Source organism: Pleurodeles waltl, chromosome 2_2 (genome assembly GCF_031143425.1).
Source record: "Pleurodeles waltl isolate 20211129_DDA chromosome 2_2, aPleWal1.hap1.20221129, whole genome shotgun sequence".
Classification (NCBI taxonomy): Eukaryota; Metazoa; Chordata; class Amphibia; order Caudata; family Salamandridae; genus Pleurodeles; species Pleurodeles waltl.
Window position 1 is genome coordinate 1,112,241,786 of NC_090439.1, and position 23,484 is coordinate 1,112,265,269.

Here is a 23,484-nt window from a genome sequence, read left to right on the forward strand (position 1 = left end):
TGTTGATGCAGTGTCCTTTGTTTGTTTACATCATTGAATTAATCCCACTCAGGTTTACGCGGGGTTTTCTTGCTTATGAGCATTGCCCACACTGAGGAGCACAGTGAGCTCCTTTCCGGAGAGTAGATGTAGCCGGCTGCATTGGCAGTTTGTTTCCCGCACGCTTGACATTTTTGGATATGGCTGCACTGGCCCATCACGTTGTGTAATATATGGCTTCTAGGTTCACGCATCAATAGGAGCATAAGGTAAGAAACAGAGATAAAGATATAAGGTCACTGACTAATATGTATTTATTGGAGGAGACACCTCTGTTTAGAGACGACTCCCTGTCGGTAGTATTTACGGGTACGAAATACCATCAGAACCTATATATCTATACTCGTCGTTTGATCTTGCAGGTACCTCTAGGCCACTTATCCGTGAGAAGAACAACACGGTTGGGTGGAGATCATTGCCATCTTCTGTATCAGTTCTTCTTGATACTCAGCGAGGTATCACTTTTTTCTCAGCAATTTCTATATAGAGCACCTTGGGTTAATAAGAAAAAAGAGAGCACCTTTGGTGTATTTTTTCTGGATTTGAATTATTTGCTCTGAGCATGTATATTTAAATTACATCTGCTTCACAGGGGTACACTTAGACTATATAAGCGAGGGAAGACACTTCTTTGTCTTTTTTCTTCTCATGTATACTATAGGTATAGGCACTATCATAAGTTATTAGTTAGTGTCTTTGGTCTTGTTTTACTTTTTCTATGTTTCCCTATTCCTTGGCGTTCTCCGTTTGTCCTCTTTCTGTATGGTTGGTTTGGAGATTTCATAATGATAGATATATTTACTTTGTTTTTTACATTCCAGAATTATGTATATAATAAACTGTCCCCGGAACGACTGTATATATATTAAGATCTTGTGCCCTGAAGAAGGTGAGCGACCCGGGTCTGGCCGCTGGTCACCGAAACGTACGTGGACACTACTACAAATAAAAAGGACATTTGTTGGAATCAACATGGAAATTTTTCTGCAAAGTATAATTAACTTATTCGTCTACGATGAGGAGGCACCAAAAGATACACCTCATTGACATTTTTGGAGAATTATTTTGTTGTGTCATTCCTGGCGAGACCAAGTGGCCCGCTAGGCATAGGTATAATGTGTAATCTTACAAACTAAATATTGGTTGGTCCTATGTATATAGTTGAGTCCATGTCATTCACATTTTTTAATATGGTATGAGTGAAGTAGTATGAATGTGTTTATTGGGTTTTAGCTTTTGTTTTGTTTTCCAGGGTTCACATTGTGCGTTCTCTTTAGATTGCAATTTATCTGTTAGACATTATTTTGAGCATATTTATTATAATTAAAGAAATATATCATTGTATTCTCTTATTCGATCTAGCTTTATGCTTTTTCGTATGTCTGGTTTGAGATCTCCTCTTTGGATACCTGGGATTCCTCCCTTAGTACCCGGAGTATCCTTGGGACATTCTCTGTATATTTTTGATAAAGTCTCAATGTCAAGAAAAAATGCAATGGAAATTTATTTAAAAGGGAAAATAGGCCATTCATGCATTCTTGGCTCCATCTCTCGATGACGGGTTAATACATTTTGGAAATTAATGTTGCTGGCAATCGCTGCAGCGTCTTTGAGAGAAAAGTTTCCCACACACCCGTGGCCAATTTTGCCATTTCAGAATGAGGAAATGCCCTCTGCACGACTACATCTTATGGCTAAAAGGCTAATTTAAATGAAAAAACTCCAAAATATATAGCAAAAGATGTAGGAACGCTGATACTGCTGCTCAGTGTCTTCCCGACAGAGCAGGATCTCAATACTGCCCTGCCGACCTCCTGACCCCGGGGAACTAATAAAACAAGAGCAGAGAAATCACGCCACAACGTGGAAGTACTTATCTAAATCTATACCTCGATGTTCTTCACTGCAGTACACGTAAATTTTATTCCACTTTGGTCTGAAGCAGCCGTGGACTGTATAAAATCATGCACTGAAAGAGCAAATGAAATAAAAAAGGTAGCAATGTTGTATTTCACACTATGGCCACCATGAACATGAGGGCGAAGGACAGAGACAAAAGAAAAAAGGAGTTCCCTTGCAGTAAAGCATATCGGCTATTGTGTAATTATCCATGTAACAGGGTCGGTCCCCAATGCAGTAACAAAGCAGCATCAAGGCAGGACAAACGTCAAGCATTTACCAATGACATCAAGGGATTTTTGAAAGGCAAGCCTACAAATTAGTGAAAGTGATGGGCATGAGGTGGGCATGGTTAAAAGCCCACAATGCTAACAGGTCAGAAGCACCTGTGCGCTCAACCTAAAAACAACACAGGAAATAGGTATGCTAACCACACAAGTTGATAACAACGGCAACCTCTATTAAATGGACATAAATAGGAGTGGTTCCTGATAAATCCACTAGTGGATGACTTAGATGAATTAATGGCACATCTACCTTTTGCATGTGAGATAATTTACCATAATGGATGTATAAAGGAAATTGTTAAAGACATTGCCACAGTGTAAAAAACAAAACATTTATAACTATTTAATTGCAAAAAATGTTTTACTGCTTTGAAAATATTTTACAAGTTAAATATGATAATACATTTATATGGAATAAAACTACAAGGAAGAACAAACCTGAGTTGCACAGAAAAGGAAGAGTCTATTTCCATATCATGGATTTACTCAAAAGCAATGCACTCAACATCACTACAATCAACGCCAATCTACTCTGCACCACTGTACTTTACACCACTTCACCCGAGGTCACTCTACAAAACACCACTCTATGACAGTCATCTGTACCTCCACTCAACGGAACACAACAATATTTCACTCTATAAAGCTCAACTCCATTAAACTATACTCAACTCACACACTACTCCACTCTATCCACTCCACTAAAACACTCTACTCTACCGAACACTCTACTCCACTCTACAATACTACTACACTCTACGCAACGTTTATACCACTCCATGCCACTTTACTCCACTCTACAACACACTAATCCACTCTACATCTCCACTTGACTCTGACACTCTTTTACTCCACTATACTCAATGCCACTGAACCTTACAACCCTCTACTCCACTCTATACCATTCCACTCTCCTACACTACTCCAATCTACAAAACACACTTTATGCCACTCAACTCTGCTCTACACCACTCCACAACATTCAATGGCACTCCACAGCCCAGTACTCCACTCTAACACTCTACTACACTCAAATCTACACCTTTCACTACACACCACTATACTCCCTACATTATACTCCAAAACACTACAGCCCACTCCATAACACACCAAACCGCTGTCGGTAGGCTCTCATTATTCTAATGAGACTACTAGATTTTGAGCAGCAAGATCGTCCACGGTGTGGGAGACTGAGTCTGACCCACTGTGGGTGACACCTGTCGCTCTAAAACCGGGTTTTGCTCCGGCTGACTAGCAGTGCCTCATTTCTACCAAGAAATAGAGATGATTGGGCAGCCGAGTGCATGACATATCATACTTCCCAGGGAAGTCGTGGTCACTCAGGTCGCATCTGGTTCTCTCATTCACAATTTGGTGTCATATATAAATGACAATAAAAAGTAGTATGAGTTTTAAAGACTGGTTTACTAAAACGACGGCATTTTAGATAGCAAAGCGTAAGCTGCAATAACCAGGACGACACAACATGACAATATTAAAATGGTGACAAGGAGAGTAAAGAATAAGAATAACGCTATCATATTGTCACAATAATTTATGGACTATTTCCTATCTAGGTCGTAATCTGAGCACAGCATGTCAAGCTCTAATTCTGCCTTTCAGGTTCCCCCGGGAGGACATCAACCCCCATACCTGAGCAAAGGCCTGTAATTTGCGTTTAGCATCTGCAGCGAAGCATTCAGCAATCAGCATACAGTCGTGGTTAACTGCCTAGAATCTCCCTCTTAACGTGTAATGGGACTAAGAAGTGTTTTTATAATAACACAGCTGATGTTCTAAAAAAATGTCCCTACGTAAGGATGTGTATTTTCTACGAATGTTGGAGACTAAACTTCTACCATGTTCACCGGCAATGTACCAAACTGTAGCCTTGACTGAAGCACAAAGTGATCAAGAATGTCTTGTTTGAGAACACAGTGCTAGGCGAAGCGAAAAAACAGTTAGGTAGATTAAATTAAAACAAGACCGTAAAACTGGTTATTGTAAAAATAACAATGCAGAGCCAAATAAAATATATCTAGGTCAGAGTGCACAGCGGCCTAGTGTGTTAAACTAATGTGCATGGAGCTATAACTAAAATGGCTACACAACACCGCAACTCAACACCACTCCATAACACAACACACTACTCCACCTTATAAAACTTCATTCCACACCCCTTTACACCAATAACTTTTAGCCATACAGAATAGCAGCCACACTAGTGTGCAAAATGGCTAAAACATATTGGCAAAGCCATAGGTGAGACCTATTGGCTATACCAATGCTTGTTTTATCTAGCAGAACTGGACTAAAACAATCAGGAATTTGATGCACTTCAGAAATAATAGTGATGATTAGTTGCAGAGGTGTTGTGCATTCTATGTTTTGCTGTGGTCAACTTACGGCTACCTGATTGAATTATGTTTGTCTGTAACTCAAAAATTTAAATAAACGTTTTAAAAAAAGTAAACGCATCTCTGGGATAAACCTTCTTTGACTTGTCAGCATTGGGGCTTCAAGTGAAAAATATAACACAGATTGCTAAGAACAAGAAGTTTCCATTGTTCATAGTAACGCTGTCAGTAAACCAAAAATTTAAGCCAGCAGACCTTTCAGCAGTCACAAGACTCTGCAGTTGCTCTTTCACCAGAGAAGCATCTATCATGTGCTACAACTGTGAGCACCTAGCATAGATCTCAGCCTTCTGGCATCCAAAAACACTCAAATCACACCCCATGTTCTGGGGACAGAATCCTCCATCAAAAGAATTCTCCTAATGGACAAACACCATGGGCGGTTGTTCAGCAAAGAAAGAGCCTTTAAATTATTGTAACTGCCTCTGCCTTGTGAAAGCCAAACACAATAAGCAAAAACTAATTTTATTGCATAAGTTATTATACAGCCTATACTGACAGAGGAACAACTCATTCCTAATTGTTTCCACTATGAAGAAACCAATACAAATGTCAGTCAGAACTGCACTACACTCATACATTCTGATGGGGAACCCTAAGAGCATGTTTCAGAAAACGGATGAACTTGCACCTGGTGAACTGCAAGTTCAACCTTGCAAATCACCAGGTTTACAGCATGGACTACTCTACAGTAGCTAAAAGTAAATGCATTGCTTTAATTGTGATTCCTGTCTTCTAAGCTCCAACTAAGATCAAGCAGGCCATTTTACAATTTCCATTCCTTATGCTACTGAATAAAGCATCTCGAAAATGAAGCTTCATCTACAACTCAGCAAATTAAATACTGGTGGAGTTGTGATGAACTGGGGGTGGTGCGGGGTGGGGGGGGGGTGTCAAGGGTGTGTAATGGGGAAGGACTGACACTAGGACAGCAATGTATTCCAAATTTAGTTTGCAGACAGCACAATCATCACTCACAGGACACCACATGACCTGCAAGTTCTTGTTCCATGTCCATGCAGTTTGAGGTGGTCCGGTCCCACAATAGCTGTGCCTTTTCGGACGGTACAGAACCTTGTGGCCCCTCTGATTGGTAATGAAATAAATGGATGTCATATTTGATGGTTTCATTCAACAGTTGCAATAGGAATCCCTGTAGACCCAGATGGGTGGTTTGTAACTCTAGAACACTGATATAGTGGCATTTCTCTTTCGCCAATCGCATTCCGGTTGTGGAAAGCTTAGGGGTTAATTCTCTAACTCTTGATGGAGGGGCCTGTCAAAATGACAAGTATGGCTTCTGTTGGCTGAAATGAAAGCCCTGCTTTTAGATTGTCTGGGAATGTCCACCACAGCAGAGCTTGCAGAAGGTGACAAATTAATTTGACAATGGCACCTCATGAATGGGCAGCCCTTTGTCTAGTTTCTGTTACTACTGAACTGGTATCTTCTGTAGGTGGCAAAATAATAGCGCAATGCGTGATTACATGAGATCCAGTAGTGAGCACTACACTCTGATAAAGAGTGTGCTACGCTTGCAGTCATAATCCATAGTTTTGAGATTGTTTCTCTTGACATGAACACTTTGACTAACCTGTTGGTCCAGGGTTGCTCACAGAAACTGGAGTGATGTAGTAGGTGGATAACAGGCTTGACCACACTAAATATTGCGTGCAGCCAATGGGAAAAGCTGTTTCAGACTACTATGGAAGCCTGGGCTACCTGTTTGGAGGAGGCCTTCACCAGCCAATCATCTAGCTATGGGAAGATCTGGTGGCTTTGATGTTGAAGAAAGGTGAATACTGGGGCAAGGCACTTGCTAAATACCCACAGAGCAGATTTTAGGTCAGAGGGAAGCACCCGGAACTGATAGTTGTGTCCCACTGCTGAAAACTTTATCTGTTGTATGTGGTTTGGGTGAATTTTTTTTAAAGCAAATGTCCTGTATATCCAGGGAGTTGTAGCAACAAAAGTAATGCTTGAAAAGTTCCTTGTAAAAGGACTCTTCCTGAAGAACGTGTTAGGATCCAACAGGTCCAGGATCAGCCTCCTTCCTGTCCCATTATTCACCAAAAAGAATCCTGAAAAAAAGCATTGTTTTCTTTGGGCCGTGGGAATTTGTTTGATTGTTCCCTTGAGAATAATAAAAATCTCCTGCTGAAGTTGCTGAAGGTGTGGATGTTCCCTCATGAGTGAATGACAAAGTACCTTTTTCTGGAACCCGGGTGCGTCTGACACCATCTGGAACACCCAGCAATAGTCTGCGATTTTGCTCCACTCTGAGTCAAAGTGAGAAATTCTCTAGCCCCAAACGCCAGAGTGAAGCATAGTGGTAAGTGCAGCAGCAGAAAATTAGGTGCATTTAGTGTTTTCTGAAGTGAAGTTGTTGACCTCTGGCAGGTGTATTTCTACTCCTGACCGTAGGGTACTACTGTTAGCCCTGTCCATCCATCATCAGGGATTTTCTGAAAGTTCAAAAGAATGACGAAAGTCACTTGAGTACCCAGGGATCACATACTGTATGTGCCCAATGCTTCCTAACATACTACCAACATGCTTCCTGAGGTGGACTTTGCCATCAAAGGGAATATACAGTATTTTGACCTGCTCCTCTGGATGGAACTAGCCTTGCCTACGAACCACATTTCTATCCAACGACCGGAAACCCTGATTTGAGTCCCCCATTGCTACATCAATGATAGCTACCATAATTGCCTTTGCTTTGCCCCATGTGCCCACCCATGGCAAAATGTTCTCCATTTGGGGGGTCATACTGACTAAGACAGCCAAGGTGTTGGCTGCTTTGAGTGAGGCTTTTACTCTGGTACTAATTCTGTGTCTTCAATTGTCCATACCAATTCTGTCCCTGACCGGGTGAGCACAGCTATATGCTATAAGATTTTTAAACTATCGCTTGGCTGCTGCAGTGATGATGGAGTCAGTCTTTGGGTAGCCAGTGAGAGTTGTGCATCGTGCTATAGTTCCTTTTTCTAAGCGTGGCACGACTATCTGAACAGTAGCCATTGTCTTCATTAATTTCAGCCTTTCACTAATACATAATTTAGGTTAGGAATCAACGTTACCTATTTTCTTAGCTGCTCTTTGAAATCGTAAACATTGCTGCGCCACTCTCACCATCGCTAAGCCTAATGTTTTTGCTGCCCTCTCCAATAATGAATAGAAATTAGCAACATCTTCCAAAGAGGACTCAGGTTGAGATGCTTCTTTTCACTATCCTGCGCAATACAAAGTATGTCCATTCCTCATCTTCCAGATTGCAATGGAGACAAGAGACCTCATCTTTTTCTTTTTCTCCTCTTGCTTACTATCCCATGGTACATTTTCTCTCATGTCTTGAGAAAGTGTAGGTGGCAAAGAAAATGTCTCTGGGCATGCCATAGAAGGTGAAGACTGAGGTGAAGGTAGCTGACGTGGTGGTGGGACAGGTGGTTGCAGCAGCTGAGGGACCAGTTTCTGAAAAGTCTTCATCATCGACTGCAAAGTATTGAGTAAGTTCACAGAGACTTGCGTCACAAGTTGATCTCAATAGTACGGTCTGGGTTTGGAGGGGTGTTTTTAGGGAATCCACCTTTTCTGTGTGGTCACCCCATTTTTCACCTTTTGCTGAACCATATTATTTGTGCTGTTGTTAGAACTTTGTGCCTTTTAGCCCTGTTACTCAGAAATACAATGTCTGGGCTGCCTTTTTTACACATGGTTGTCTTGGCATATTCCTAGTTGGTATAATTAAATTACTTATGTACACAGTGCCTGTAAGTGAAATGTCACTAGTGGCCTTCACCACCTATTGTGCTATCCACTACAATGACAGTGTAAAACATTGCCTCAGGCCTACCATTGTAGCCTGACTTTGGCAGTCTAAACACTGCAATTAGAGTTGTCAAAATAATTTTGACAGGTCAAAACCTCCCTTTTAAATACTAATAAGCCATTCCAAAGTAGGCCTTGTAGTCTACAAGGCAGGATGCATGGTATTTAACAGTAGGATATGTAGAAATGTAATGTTAACATGTCCTCCTTTGTTGGAAATACTTGACACTTAGCAAGAGCCACTTGTATGTGGCCTTTATCGACCTAAAAGCTGCCTTCGACATGGTCCCTCAGGACTTATTGTGGAATGTCCTGGAGACCTACCAACTTGACAAAGAATTGCTGAGATTGATTAGGCACCTTCATGAGGGCACTTATGCCCAGGTACGCTGGTCTCAAGGTGGAGATCTGACAGAAGCCATACCTGTTGATAGGGGGTCAGACAGGGGTGTGTTTTGGCTCCCACTCTGTTTAACCTCTTTATCAACGGTGTGGTAGATCAGCTGATACTGTAATCATGATGCCCCAAAGCTAGCAGGAGTCCCTGTCCCCATTTTAATGTTTGCGGACAACACCTTATTGATTTCAAGAACCCCAATGGGTTTACAAAATGAACTTGATGCTTTTTCTAATTTTTGTACCATGAGGGGCCTAGAAATAAATCCAACGAAGACAAAGTTTATGGCCTTTAACCTGCATAAGTCATTTAGGGGGAAAATGTCTATAGCAGGACAACTGGTAGAGAGAGTTAGTCAGTTTGACTATCTGGGGATCAGACAAGCAGACGACCAACAGTGGTCGGCACAGATCGGGAAGAGTTTGTCTGTCCTTCGGCAGAGGTAAGTAGCAATAGGGAGAAAAATTGCTAACATCTCGGAAGTGGAAATTTCACCTACTATCACAGTATATAAAGCAGCAGTAGTGGCTGCTTCAACTTATGGTGCTGAGCTATGGGGACACTGTAATTCCAGAAGTCCGACGACGATAGAAAACCGCTTTATTCGTAACTTCTTGCGGCTGCCGATGAGTACCCCTCTTATACCCCTTAGATTTGACTTAGCTTTAAACGAGATCAATAATGAAATTGCCCTAAGACCTCTTATGTACTGGGTCCGCCTTTTGACTTCCGAACACCTGTCCACCTATCAAACAGCAACAGCTGAGCTTCTAATGGACGGTGGTGTATTAAAAATTCCTTGGATAAATATATTAGAGACATGAGTAAATTCCTCAAAATGGAGGAGGTATGGAGAGATCCTTGTACTTTGACCAAGGAAGCAAAAGCACGCATAAGGAAGTGCTACTGGGAGACTATTCTAGTGCAAACTTGGTAAAAAAAAACTCAAGGCAGCAGGACATTACAGTTTTTAGATCATAAATGCAGTCCTAAGTTTGAGGCCTATATGGATAATATAAATCCCCCTACAATAAAACCCTTTTTATCAAATTTAGGTTAGGGATTTTGCCACTCAAGACATTCACTGCGAGGTGGAGTAAGGAGGATCACAATCTGAGTTTTTGCCATTTTTGTCACGAGCAACCAGAGTTACTCGCTCACTTTATGTTCTTTTGTTCCAGATATTTGACAACTAGGAAGAAGTGGATTATTCCTTTATGCAGATCAATGGGGATAAGGAAATGCAATACATCCTTACGCATTCTGGCAAGTGACACAAGTGACAAGGTAGTTTTTGCAGTCGCAAGGTACTTACAAACTGCTTGGGCCATAAGAACTAGAGAACTGTCATAACTGTGTGTTTTAACAATTTATTTTAGATTAAAATTACTTTTGGCTGAAGTAGACTACTAAATGGAACCAAGATGCAAAGGTTTACAGGGTTCTTAAAACTTGTTGTCCGTCTTGTATCATTTTTATATTTGTGTGTTTTAATAACTTACTATGAAGGAATTTTTTAGGGCTTTTTTAATGTATTATGTGGCAATTCTTGTTTTATCCTTCAATTGTTTTATTGTATGATTTTGGTATGTTGTTACGGGATACTTTTATGGCTTTTAGCCGAAATAAAGTTATTTATTGACTGATTGATGTTAGCATGTCTTTGCAGTGACTAGCACCCAAAAAGCTATTTTGCACTGTGGCAGACCTCGGTGACCGAAGTAGAAAAATTTCAATTTTGTATTTGGGGACTGGAACTAGTTGGAAAAGTAATGAAACAACTATTTTAATAGTTATTAAAAATCTAATTCAAAGGAGAAGTTGGAATTTTAATTTTACTAATGTTAAATTTTCCCTGCCTGAAGTTCCTGGAAGCTAAATTTGCATTTGCTCTCCCACTTAGGCCAACTAGTAATTAGCATTTGAATAGGTGTGAAAAAAGTGTTGAATGCTTCCCAAAGCAAACAGACTGATTGGAATGGGCAGAGATGACTTCTCTGAACCTCACAGAATACATAAATCACGGGCTATGAGTGGGGGGATGGGGGGAGGGGGTGTGTGGCCAGCAGCGCATGAAGAAAGAGGCATTCCTGAATGCTCATGCGGGGCCAGGCCCCATTCTGCTGGCATGCAGACACCAGTGTGCGGCAGACGAAAGCTGGTTTATTCAATACGTCCGCTGCATCAGCGAACTCTCCATAGAGACAGTGGTGGACTCACGGGCCGCGGTCAGCAGTAGGGTGCCACCACTCCAGTCATCTCCTAGAGGGCCCTGGGGGACCGGGGTGTGCGACCTAGGAGAACGGGGGGGGAGGAAGTGGGGGCGGCTTTCCTCCCCATGCCAGCAGGGTCTTTCTTGACGTAACCTAGGCTGCGAACCCATCAGAAGTGGGCATTGACACATAGGAGGCCCGCTGCCTTCGTGCCCTGCCTTCAGATAAGGGTCAACAATACACAGATGCCATTCAGCACTGCAGACTATAACCTACAATATGCACCCGTAGCTGGAGTTGTGAGAACTAGTACCTACTTCTGGCACCTGCGTGCATACTCCCTCAATGGGAACTGTACCCTCCTGCCCTGCTATGAGTTAGTGTCAGGTAAAGAGAGTATCCATTAACGGCTGCATAACAGAGAGGCAGGGAAGGACACAATTGAGCAGCAGTCACTTTTGCATTGTCAGTAGGGGAGGATCTGCCCAGAGGCCTGGATGAGGCCACCTCTCATGACCCGGACCTCACCCAACGAATTGTTCCAAGCTGTTTTTGACCCTTAATAGCAGAATGCTTAAAAAATCTACAGTGTAGTGCCCCAATACCTCTTGCATTTAATAAGCACCTCAAATACATGCTGAAGTCTGCTCAAGCACCTCCCAGATCAGAGACACTCTTCTGACCTCTTCGGGCATCGGGGGCACCTCTCCCCCTCGGAGACTGCCCAGTAAGCTATTCACAACACCTCAACCCTGCTTCACTGATTGTCATGGGTAAAAGCGCTCATAAGCGAGACCTGAATTCAAACGTGATGACGTGCCCGAATGAAGGAGATACCCTGGCAGGAGGAGAGGACCATAGTGCTTCCTTAGGGCCCCATGTTGACCCCTACATTGCAAGACATCCTACAAGCCATCACCGCCTTGCGTGAGGCACTTGAAAGTAAAATAGACATCCTTGGTACAGACCTAGGTCTCCTGCAAGACATTCATAAGCGACTAACTGAACGAGTGACAGCCACGAAAGGGACCTCGCTGACGTGTCTCCTACACTGCGTACAGTAAACAGACAACTCACTATTATGGATTCACGTTTCAAGCACCTGGAAGCTAGAGCAGAAGGCACAGAAAATAAGGCGCACCCCAATGATATCTGCATAGTTGGACTACCTTAAAAGATTGGGGAGCTGATATGGTGGCATATCATGAGAAATGTTTTTAATGGTGGTGGCTCCAGAAGGACTGTCTGCATTTTTTTCACTGGAACATGCCCATAGAGTGCCTACGAGATCATTACCTCTGGAGGTCCTCCACGCCCCGTAGTGGCCAGGCCACTCCACTACAAAGGCTGGGACCACATCCTGAAGAAAGTTCGACAGCGAGAGACGCTTACTGTGGAAAACAGTAGGGTGATGATCTTCCCTGACTTCGTGAAGTCCAACGACAATGGGCATAGTTCATGGACGCAAAAAAAAAAAAAACCTATGTGAGATGGGAATCCAATATTCAATGCAGTTCCCAGCTCGCTTGCGAGAGGTCACCCCTAGTGGCACTAAATTCTTTCCACACACCATTGGACATTTGGTCCTGGATAGACCAGCAGCCTCGGGCCGGACCCAGGGAAGAAGCTCGACTGTGGTCAGAGAACCACAGACTGCGCCCTGACGATGCGGCACACCAGACAGACCAACAGCTCCTTCACTCATGAGAAGTGACAGACAGAGACTAGTAGAGGCAGTGGTGTGAATGAGTGGCTCTGGGTGGTCCACCCCACTCCAGGAGCCGGACGAGACGGGATCAGATTCGGATCATGACTCCTCCACATCAGAAACACCCATTTTCGTACCTCCGGAAGGGTCTCCCAGGGCTGCAGACGAAGTGATCTAGTGCATTTCATCCTTGCACCGAACTCTGATGATAGGAGGGATGGCTGGTGCACTGCATTGATCGCTTGGTCTCTGCATGCTGTTTACTATGTAGCATTAATCCTTAGCATTAAGGGGTGACTACACTACAGTTCTATGCTGGATCAGAGACTGGCCGGCTGGGACCCTGGGACTGGCTGTATTGCACTTCCCACAGCATACTTAGAGTGTTTAGATTATATTAACCGTTTGGATGGCAGAATTTCTGTTTCTTGTCCTTGCAAAGCGGCACTGGTGTTTGTTTTTTCTGTTGTTTATGTTTTAGTCAGGATGGGTTTTTCAGTGTTGGAAAATATCTTATAATCATTATCTCACCAAAAATCGGTAGCTTCTGCACATCTATCGCCCTTCCTACTTAACAATACCCTAATCAGGGGAGATTTCAATTGTATTGCTGACCCCACGCTTGATCAATCCGATCCCCCGCTGCATGAGTCCCCTACTTACTGCACAGCCCGCGCTTTCCTGGATTGGCAGGAGAATTGGAATCTTGTTGATTCCTGGCCCTTCCTCAAATTCGAGATAATTCATTTTTCTCCCCTGTGCACGATCTCCATGTGCGACTAGATAACCTTTTGTGCTTGGCAGGTCCATAATGTGGAATACTTCACCCGCACCTTATCCGATCATAATCCAGTCCCCTTAAGCCTGGGATGGAATAAATCACACTCCAAGATTCCCACTTGGCAACTTAAACCTGAGTCATTAGAAGACCCATGATTTCAGAAAATGATTTGGTGAGGACACATGACTTCTTCACTGAGAACACTGGAACAGCATCTACCCCACAAGTAGAGTAGGATGCCTTTAAAACAGTGCTGCGCGACCACTGCCTGTCAGAATCAATGAGTGTTCTGAATACACTGCACCAGGAGATTTCTGAAGCAGAGAAGACACTCAGGGAAGCAGAAATGCATCGCCCTGAATACCCAGACGCCCACCAAAACTTGCTGGAGGCCAAAGAGCAAGTTGTAGCTCACACAGAGCAACCTATACGCATTCGATTACAGAGCCTATATGGATAGATTGCACACAGAAAGCGACCGCACTGGCCGCCTTTTGGCATGGCTAGCTAACCCCGCCAAAAGAGAAGTGACCATAGTGGAACTTGCCTCCCACGCGGGAACTATGCTCTACTCCCAAGCTGCCATAAACCAGTGCTTCAAGTAATATTATCAAGATTTGTACAAGAGCAGGAGCCCCCATGACACCCCAGGCCTCCTAGCCTTCCTCGTGGCTGTAGAGCTCCCCCTGTTGATGAGGAGGCCGGAGGCGTGGGTGTGGACATTACACTGCCTTAAATTCTAGGATCAATTAAAGGATTGGCTAAGGGCAAAGTTCCCGGGTCAGATGGATTCCCGGACGAATTCTACGCTATTTATGCGGCAGAACTTGCCCCATAACTAGTTGACCTCTAAAAGGCTGCAGGAGACTCCTGCTGACAACCAGGGAAGCACTAGTCATGCCCCTCCTGAAACCAGGGAGACTAGCAGCAAACTTTAAAGCCTACCATCCGCTATCAATGCTAAACATAGCCTATAAGCTACTAAGCAAAATTCTAGCTAATAGACTGCTTCTGCTAATGACTGAGCTAATTCACCCTGATCAAGCGGGCTTTATCCCCCCCGCCTACTGCTGGCAATGTGCGGCATTTGCTCACACTCCTCCAGGCTACCACATATGATAGGGCACATGCTCCGGTACTAGCTGTGGATATTGAGAAGGCCACTAATAGCATAGAGTGGGACTATTTATATGCTGTCATGCTCTCTATTGGGCTGGTTATAATACGAACCACAGAGGGTAACCCAAATAACCCCCAGGGGCTGGGTAGAAACTATGTTACAAAGACTACATTCCATAAATGGTTAAATGAGAGATCGGAGGATATTCAATTTACTATACAATACAGTTCCTCTGTGATTAATTTTTTAGATTTAACTATTAGAGTACATGAACATCGTTTATATATGACTCTCTATAGGAAGGAGAGTGAAAAATTCATTGCGACAACATTCTAGCCATCATCCTTGTAAATTGAGGGACAATCTACTCTATGGACAATTCCTCCGTCTTCGGAGGAACTGTTCTCGTAAACCAGACTATTTCACAGAATCTGAAGAGTTGAGGAATCGGTTAGTAATACGTGGGTACCCGAAAAGCGCGTAAAAGAGCTTGGTTTTGTCATCGGGAGAATCTCCTTGAACCTAGAGGACGGACAGACAGTGGCAATAGCAGATTGATTTGTGTTACACCGTACTGTACTAGAAGTACAGAAATAAGAAAAGTTATTAACCAACATTGGAATATGATTTTAGATGATCTTGAAATATATGATCCCCCGATGCATGCGTTCAAGAGGGGTAAGAACATCAAGGATTGGGTGGTGAGCGCTATGTTAGGCGGACCCAAAAAACCCTCACTGCTATCAATGTTAAACTTACCGAAAATTGTGGGTCATTTTAAATGTGGTTCATGTAAAGCTTGCACACAATGATTGGAGATGAAAACATTTCAGTACAAAAATGTGTCTGTGACATTCCGAGAACATATGAATTGTAATAGTGCAAATGTAAATGATGTCATCAAATGTTCATGTGATTTGATATATGTTGGGCAGACCAAACAAAAAGTTAAGGTACGGATCTTGCAGCATTGTAGCCATATCAGATGTAAAATACAAGGTGCACCTTTGGTAGATCATTTTACTGCATTGAACCATTCAGTGGACTCCTTGAGATGGGTGGTGATTAATAAGATCGTTCCTAACCAAAGAGGGGGGAATCTGACAAATGTTTTGAATTTGAGAGAATATAAATGGATACACCTTTTAGACTCAGTCAGTGAGGGTCTGAATGAATATGAGGAAATAGCCAGGCAGACAGTTAGCTTGGTTAATGGTTGACTTAGAGCAATAGGAGTTTACAAATGTAATAGATGAGAAAGTTATGTATGAATATGACTTCACATAGAGACATTTAGAATGAGGGCTTAAGAGCGTATGTGATAGCCCAAGTTGTTCTCGCAGGTGTATGAATTTATTGTGGCGTGAAGTTAGAATTCTTCAATAGTGACAGATCAAGTACTTGTACCAACACTAACGTGAGACAATAGCACGATGTAACTGGCTGAAGGATTCTAACCTGTTGGCGTGTGTTGGAATTGCTTGGATCACCGGCATGTTCTTTTAGTGAGTATAGCGCATTTGAGCTAGAATAACGTAATTGTTATATTCACTAAAGATGCCCGTAGAGGGAGCGATTCCCCGTCTGTTCCTGTTCTCGAACGGGCGCCCAAGTCAGGTGAAACTGATGAAAGCGCCGGGTGTAACATTCCCGAAATGCCAGTAGACGCCGGAAAGCGGATGTGCGAATGCGGCTCATAAAAGTCTGCATTTTTTTTTTTTTAACACCCTGCGTCTTTAACTTGGTGAAAGCGGCTCTGGCAGAAGATCTATAAAGAGGACACTGGTGGTCCAGAGGTAACTTGATATGAGGATTCTGGAATGTGGATGCCGGCTATGTTTGATTTAATGACCGGTGCGCAGTGCACGTCACGTTTTTGAACTAATATAGCGCATTTGTGGGATTTACTTAATGCACTCGAAGGTGGTGGAGCGATCCCCTGTGGCTTTAGTCTTTGGCAATGATCGTTGGAGACAGGCGGAAGTAATGAGGGCAGATTGTGGGGTCTTTGAAAAAAAATTGTTAAAAACATTTTTGTGAGAGCCTGTGAGTAAAACGCACTGATGTGGATTATACAGGCACGTTTTTTTGACATGCTGCGTTTTTTTTGTTGCTAAATGTGGATGTGATAAAATACGATAAGGAGAGTAACATTCACGAGGCAATCGGATTGTTGAAGGATTTTAGGGTGATATATTTAAAATTCACAATGTATGGAAGGGATAGGAATATGTAGTGAATTTAGTTGGGTGTTTGGTTTTTAGATACCCATAAGAGATGTGGGTGCACTGAGTAGGTGTATTTAGACAATTAGGTTATTTTGTTTTTCTTTGAAGGAGAAAAGGAATAAGGAAGGAGTGATACATGGGATGTACTTCGTGTGATTATTATTCAATGAGTGAAAAGGTATGTGTATAAATGTGGGATAAAAATCAGAGGAAAATATTATTGTAGGTTATTTTCTACAAGGGATTGGTAAGGTGATTAATTGAGTTGATTTCTGATTGGATTTGTAGATTTGTTCGATTCGAAGTAACTTTGAAGATGATTGTGGTGACATCATTTGTTTTGAAGCAATGGGTAAGTATGTATGGTGAGTGTTTGCAGCATAGTGGTGTGATTTTGAGTTGGATTGATTGATTTCTTTTGGATTTTTAAGGGGTCCCTATCGGTTAGTCCTGAAGAAGACCAGTTAAGGAGCTTTGAATTGGCCCAAGAGCGAAAGGGGGTCGAAACGTCGACGATGATTCTTCAGCCTGAATCTGGTTACTGTCTATAGTGCTGATGAAGGACTAATATGGGGGATTTTATGCCTTTTTTAATTTAAGATTGGTTCAATGCAGAAGAAGATTAACCAACAGGCTGTTTTTTAATGTATGACATATTGATGGCTATGAGATTTATTATCTCGTTTCCTTTTCTGATCACGAGTACTTGATCTTTGCACTTTCTTTTGTCCTTCTATATTGGGGTGTTTCTGATAGGGGCTTCCTTTGATGTGATTGTAATGTAAATTGGTTTTTATTGTATATAAACAATAAAGTAACTTTTCTAATTGCTCATATAGCTATGCTGCTTGTTACTGTGGAAGAATGTGTTTGTTAGTTGTTTCTTCCCCTATGGGGGCAATGTAGTCTCTATTGGGCTTGGCAAAAACTTTGTGGCTCAGACACGCCTCCTATATATCGACCCCACTGTTCAAGTCCGCACAGGATATATCATGTCTGAGAGCTATTCCTGTCAAAAGGGGCATGCAGCAGGGGTGTCCGCTGCTACCACTGCTATTTTAAATAACAATATAACCCCTTGCAAGTTTGACACACTCCGGCATCAACTACAGAGGCCTTCTGGTCAGCCCCATCACCCACAGAATAGCACTCTATGCCTACAATCTCGTAAGACGCAGAGAATGATCTTACAGGGGCCAGAGTACTCTTGGAGGATTTCGGTTTTTATTCAGGCCTGAAAGTGAACTGGCAAAAAAAAAAAAAAAAAAAAAAAACCTGAGTGTTGCTCCAACCCCTGCACTCCTGGGTCAACTCCTCTGGGAACCACACTGTCTTCCTTACCTGTGGGTCAAGATTTACTATACTGATTCTGACATACTTTCTGGGAACTTGGGGCTTGCGACTAGAAACCTAAAAACGCATATAGATTTTTGGAGTATGCTACCACTACATGGGGCTGGGCGGATAGCTATCTTAAAAAGGATAGTATTGCCTAGATTCTTATACTTCTTTACGATGCTACCCAGATCGTTCTTTACAAACCTCAACTCCATCATAACAACCTTCATCTGGGGCACTGGGCGCCGACAGGTAGCTCTCTCTACACTACAATGCCCCACCTCTCAGGAGGAACTATCCACCCCTGATTTTGAATCATATTACCTAGCAGCCCAGTTGCAGTAGCCCCTCATCTACCCCCACCCACCCAGTGCCCCAGTGTAAACAGCATTTCACAAGTATTTACAAATCTTTGCAATCACCATAAAATTAAGAAGAAATCAGCCATGAGAACAATGAAGAAATTATTGAGTACTAGTTTAAGTCCTGATGAGGACTTTAACCTATATAATGGGCAAAGCACATCAACTATATACAGAACAAGGAAAAATTAAAAATAGAAAGACTACTAAGGAAAGAACAATTACACAATAGAGAACAGGAAAAACATACAATATTTCTGTTCTGCTTTGAATTTGCATAAACAAGCATCTATTATCGTGATAATTTAAATGTTTGTACAATCAGTGTTGGTTGTATCACAGAACCACGCATGGCTTAACCAGGTCGGAACCACGGCATGCCTTTACAAAAAATGTCCTTGTGAAAGCATGCTTAGTAAAGGTATATGTGGTAACGGGCATGCGTGGTTGTGTGATACGACCCCCCTGGATCCCGTCACCCCGCCCTAAAACCTACCCTGTCCTAAAAACTACAACGCCCACCCGCCCCAAACCCTGAAATCTACCATGCCCTGTCCTAAAAACTACCCTGACCCTCACTCTAAACACTAAAAATTACCCTGTTGTAAAAACTACCTTCCCCCCCTGCCCTGCCGTAAACCCTAAAACCTACCCTGTCCTAAAAACTACCCCACACTGTCTTAAAAACTATGCTGCCCCCCCGCCCTGAACCCTAAAACCGACCCCACCCTGTCCTAAAAACTACCCTGACCCCGCCCTAATTCCTAACACCCACCCTGTCCGAAAGATGACTCCACCCTGTCCAAAAAACTACCCCGAACCCACCCTAAACCCTACTCCGGCCGCGTAGAAAAGTCTGTTTCCCATCAGTGGCAGGTCTGTCATTTATCAGGTACCTGTCACCGCTGCTTAACAAAGGTGTGCCCGGTAAATGTGAGGTGTTAATCGAGTATTGGAATGTATTGGGTCTTCACAAAGTCAAACACGACTGAGATGGGGATATGTCTAATCAGGGAACAGGAGAACTTGTGTTGATCAATATTGTTCACGTCCATGCTGGGGTCTTACGGGCCTGCTTAAGTGTCAATGAAGTCCAGGGCTTTAAAGGACTACAACAGGGGATCCTATTCCATTGTAATGGTTTTCTTCACCAATCCCAGGTATTCTTCCCAGCATAAAGCACCACTCTCCACCAATCCCTATTTCTCCACATCCTTCAGCCATGAGAAAATCCTTGCAGCGGTCAGGGATTGCCACCGTCTCGTTGTAAGATGTTTCAAATCTACAAAGCACATTAATACTCTTTTAGGTCTGGGAAACAAGCCTAAAATACAGTATTCCCATGTGTTCCATTGGTCGCGGTTTGTGAGTTCTGATAAAGCCCAAGTCATTTGTGCCAAGTATGGGGTCAGCACAGAGCATTCCCATAGCATGTGTAATAATTTGGCATCCAACGAGGGCCAACGGGGACAAGTCGAAGGGGCTGTGGGGAACATGCTGTGTAGTCTGTGTGGAGTAAGATAGGCGTGTTGTAATATGAAAAATTGCATAAAACTGAAGTGGGAGTTTCTAGAGATTTTCTGTGGGTATTCAATCAGAAAGTCTCATTCCTTGTCCTGAAGGCTCCTGGTCATGTTGTCTTTCCATGTAGCCTTCAGTGGGACCAGGGAGGTCAGCAGAAGTTCACGAAGGCTTCTATGGAGCCACGTGACGAAGTGTTGCATGTGCCCCATGGTGTGTATGCTTGTAGCAGTTCGTATGTGATGTTGCAGTCCAGTTTTAATGGTGCAACATTATCATGAATTTATTGGAAATAAAGCAAATTGTGATTATTTAGAACATTCTGATTTTTCTAGAAACCAAATATAAGATCAAAAGGTTTTGTGTGAATTTAGGCAAATAATTATGTAGAACTAGCCAATCATGGGGACCTAAGTAACCCAATAATAAGAGTTACTATACTGGGTATTTAAAAGTGAGGGTTTTGGGATGGTTCCCATGTGATGTCCTTTCAAAAACGTCAGCAGACGTCTGCATTGGCCAAAATGCTATTTCACATGCACTGAAGGTACACCTTCCTACGGATGCCCCAGTACCTGAATTCAGCCCCATGGAGGCCAAGGTGATGATGAGGCCACTGGGCGTGGTTATCACAAATATACTGCTCCCTAGTACTGAATGCCTCTCCAACTCTTCAACCCTTGCGCTCTCTGTGGGAGGCCTGGATCCAACCGCTAGATGATGAGGACTGGCAGGATGCGTCGATGGCACCATGTGCTCTTACAATCTCTGCCAGACTACGCTTGGTACAAACATACTATTAACATTGCGCATATTTACCCCCCCGCCAGACTCCCTCCGGCAGGGCCCCGACCTACTCGGCAATGTAATAGGTGTTCCTACTCACCTGCTGATTTATTTCACATAGTTTTGGTCTGCCCCATCATTACGAGACACTGGAGGCAAATCCTGAATGAACTCCCCACTGCGCTGGAGCTTGCCCTGGAGCCTTCTCCGTTGATGGTCCTCTTGAGGGTGATGGAGGAAGTGGGAGGCTCACAGGCACTAAGAGGAGCATTGTTGGGCACGGCGTTGCTCATAGCCAAAAGAGAGATTGCTGCACAGTGGGTGATGAGCACTCCCCCTCACTGTCAAAATGGAGGCGAAGGAAGGACTGGTGTGCTCAGATGGACCGGCCGGTGCACCTGGTGAGGGGCTATTAGAAAAAATACAATAAAATGTGGTCCAAATGGTTGGGGGCTGCATGCTCAGAAGTGTAAACATTATTTTCGTGTGTGGGCTCCAATGTGGTGGGGTTGACTGTTGATTATGGATACGACAAAGTTGGATCATAAAGTACTCGTGAAATGCTGTAATACTTTGAGTTGCATTAATCTGCTCAGGGCCATGTTACTATACAAACAAAACAAAGTTGGTATATTAAAAAAAAAAGAGAGAGTTGTAGAACCCACGTTGTACACTGAATGCGTTAGCCCAGATTCTAAAGATACAGAAGGTCAAACCCAAGTCATTACAGTCCGTGCATGCAGGCAGCATCAGAGAACCTAAGTCCCACAAGAAGCAAGAGTCATTGTGTTTCATAAAAATCGACATCATGGGGCAAACCTGCAAACCACTGTCCCAGAGGTATACTATCTGGCTCCTGCCTCAAAAACATCACTACTTGCCACCTCAGTGACTTCACCTGTAGCAGAAAGCTTCTCCAAATTGACTGATAGATTCTGTCAACAAACGATCAACAGATTGTCAAACCCTGAGATTGGTATACATCATAAGCCATGGCCATCATATTAACTAATCAGTGGTAGGTGTCCTCCTTGATGCAGACAAAGCTTTTGACACGGTATGCGGAAGGACATTTTACAAGCTGATTAACTATTTTTGGAAACTGCCAGATAAACTTGGTAGCTAGCTGAAATGCAGTGCATACTTTTCATGCCACTGTAAATGAGGAATACTGGAAAGAATGCCTTATCTTTGCAGGGTGCTTCAGTCAGTACACTCAGCAGTTCTCTTCAATCTGATAAACAAAAACATTCCAAAGGACCGAAGGAAGACGCATTGCACTATAGGTTGATGATGTTGCAGTCATGTCTCAATCTTTCATTAAAAAGAAAGTGTCAAGCACATTACTGCATCTCTGAATAGACTCTCGGGCTAGTACAAAAACTAGCGTAAAGATCTCAGCATAAAAAAGCTTAAAGCAATATTGTTCACCAGAAAAACCCACCTATCCGCATTTAAACAACAGTAATAAAGTTGAGGAAAAGTAACTGTTCCCTAGGTGAAATGCTGGATTCTAAACTAAACTGAGAAAGGCCCCAATAGGAAAACGTAACAGAAATATCTGCCAAATTAGACAAGTGTTATCCACATCAGAAGAAAAAACTGGCTACCATAAAGAGGAAAGTCCGTGCAATCAATGTATTTATCAGATCAACACTGTCCTAGACCTCCTCAGTTGCAGATAACAGCAAGCTCTGCAAAAGGTTCAAAACAAGGTGCCAGGATAGTAAAGGAGGATCATTACGGCACAACTCGAGCAAACAGAGAGCCCGGCTAAAAAATGTTGGAGCATCTCTGAAAACTCAGTAGAAAAATCAAAATAAGAACAGGATCAAAATGAAAACTCTGATCAAAAACACTGCAGACAATACTGCTAATACTTTTGACTCAGAGAAGGCAGGACTGACTGAAGTTTACGATCACTGAAATAATTTCAAGCAACTGAAAAAAGCCACAGTCTCTTGCCTGCCACAGCACCCGGAATGAGCATAAGGAATCTCTGCTGGAAATGAAATTCCAAAGCCATCTTCAAGCAAAGCAAACAGCTGTGAAGGTTCAGAGAGGCACAGATCTCATGAAAAGCTATTTATTGCGGTGGGAGCTGGGAGCGACTCAGGAGGCTTTAGTGGCAGGAGGGAGTTAGGGACAGAGGAGATGAGACACAGTAAACAAGGAGCTCCATGGCATCATTGCAGCTGCAGAAGATCCTAAATGACGCCTAGGCAGGCATTGTAGAGAGGTTTGTCCCTGGAAGAGCCTGTTGGCTGACACTTAGTGGGCTGAGAATGGCTAAGGACAGAGGAAGCCACCTGATACAGCAGACAGGTGGTTGAATTATGAAACCTTTACACACTGATGAAGAACCAAGTTGTTGTAGGCAATTCTTGGTTGCCTCATGGAATATGTTGATGGCTCTCTCCCACAGCACACTACATCAGTAAGCCATGTTTGGCACCAGACAATGAAAAGAAGTCTTCATCAAACCACAAATATGGACTGGAGGAAAGGCAGAGGAAGGTGGTGGATCATCCCTCTGAGGGGGCACGGCTCATTTTAA

The 23,484-nt window shown here is 43.0% G+C and overlaps 1 protein-coding gene and 1 long non-coding RNA gene across 2 annotated transcripts in view; one reads left to right on the forward strand and one right to left on the reverse strand.

The window, feature by feature from the left end:
• LOC138282894 (ranBP-type and C3HC4-type zinc finger-containing protein 1-like) overlaps positions 1-23,484 on the reverse strand; it is a 383,289-nt gene that overhangs the window by 123,564 nt on the left and 236,241 nt on the right. The window lies entirely within an intron of this gene.
• LOC138274778 (uncharacterized) lies at positions 16,171-17,670 on the forward strand. The gene is made up of 3 exons (XR_011200394.1): positions 16,171-16,488; positions 17,209-17,272; positions 17,352-17,670. It is a non-coding gene; the product is annotated as an uncharacterized lncRNA (long non-coding RNA).